The sequence below is a fragment of the Meleagris gallopavo genome, chromosome 10, assembly GCF_000146605.3.
Source record: "Meleagris gallopavo isolate NT-WF06-2002-E0010 breed Aviagen turkey brand Nicholas breeding stock chromosome 10, Turkey_5.1, whole genome shotgun sequence".
NCBI lineage: Eukaryota > Metazoa > Chordata > Aves > Galliformes > Phasianidae > Meleagris > Meleagris gallopavo.
This window is the reverse complement of record NC_015020.2, coordinates 10,799,612-10,801,173: the sequence shown is the minus strand read 5'-3', so window position 1 is coordinate 10,801,173 and position 1,562 is coordinate 10,799,612.

The following is a 1,562-nucleotide window of genomic DNA, read 5'->3' as shown; positions in this document are numbered from 1 at the left end:
TCCCAACATCTATAACACGGTCAAAGCCTTCCACTGACTACTTTAAGAGTTGTGTAATGGCTCACGTGAATAAAGGTGACCATCTTCTATTTGGGAAAAAGTAAAATGCACTTATCGTGGTTACGCAGCTCAGCCAACAATGCAGGACTGGAAGACTTTGACACTTTCCAACTATGCTCCTGACGTGGCTACTGAAACAAAGCTGCAGTGTCATTCTGCAAACAGAATCTTAAACTATCTCACGTGAATTAGCATTTGTGCAACAGACCAAAGAACTTGAGTTGCAACCTCACTAGCAGCTGAATTAATTGAGCAGCTCCTTAATAAGAAGGGTGAGTGTGCTGAACACAGTCTGAACTTCAATAGCAAGAGCTCTGGGACACACAGTGCAAGCTGGGATCAGTCACAACTGCTTGAAAGAGTGATCTTTTGAAAGAGTAAGAAAAAAAAATCTCAAGGCAGTTTTTCTCCTAAACATACACAAGAGGAACGCAAAGTTGTCTTTACAGACCAAGCATCTTATTTAAAGAGCTCGCTACACATGATATTCTTCTACCCATATGAAATAGATGCCTGATTTCTTTTTTCTCTTGTAACAGATTAAAAGCAACAGAAGAGTCACTGTCTATCTACTGTTAACATGAGAACAGCACCTTTAACAACATATCTCAGTGCAGAAACAGTTTATTAACAGCGAGAAGCAAAAACATATTTCCCTGTAAGAATCCAAACAGGAAGGCAACTTCTGTGAGAAGATATGTAACCCTCCAGAAGTGCCCAAGCACTGCCTGGAGACAGACAAACCAGGTTTGCAGTCAGATCAGCACAGCCAGGAGGAGATTTTTGTTTCTTTTAAAGTTTTGCTAAACACAAACAAGGAAACCGAGCTTTCAGGTTGTTTTCATATTTGCTGCGTTGTCTCCTGAAACCAGAAGTACGATGACACAAACCAAGAGCTGGACAACCCACTCATGCAAGTGTCAGCAGCGGTTTTGCAACCAGCTGGGTACAGACAGGTGTCTGGGCTTCCCCACAGCCACCCGGCCAGGCTCAACTGAGACAGCCACAAATTTCAAGAGCGCTTCAATGTTACCCTCTGTCAGACTATTCAAATGACTGCAGGAAGACTTAATTCCAGCAGCTGCTGCCATTCGGGCTGCCTACAACTTACTGCAGGCGCACTGCTGGGACTGGCCAGCGCTGCTCCACCTCACACAGCTCAAAGCAGGACAAAGCTTGCGAATCTGCATGGCTATCCCGTCCTAATATTGTATTGCCGTAAGGTTATGCAGAGAAACAAAGCACACGAGATGCTGGGAGGAGGTACGGCTAAGGAGAACGGTTTCAAACGCAATCAATGCGAGAAGCGAACGGAGCTTTGGACTTTCACACAACGCGACTCAAAGCAGCCGCAGAAAACCGCTGTGAAGAACGAGGCGCTGCGACCTGCCGGAGAACGCGGCCAAAGTTCGGTGTGAAGGGAAAGAATCCGATAGCGGAGAGGCACGGAACGCACGGCGCAGCCCCCGAACCCCGCAGCCCCATTCCCGTGCCGGCCCGCC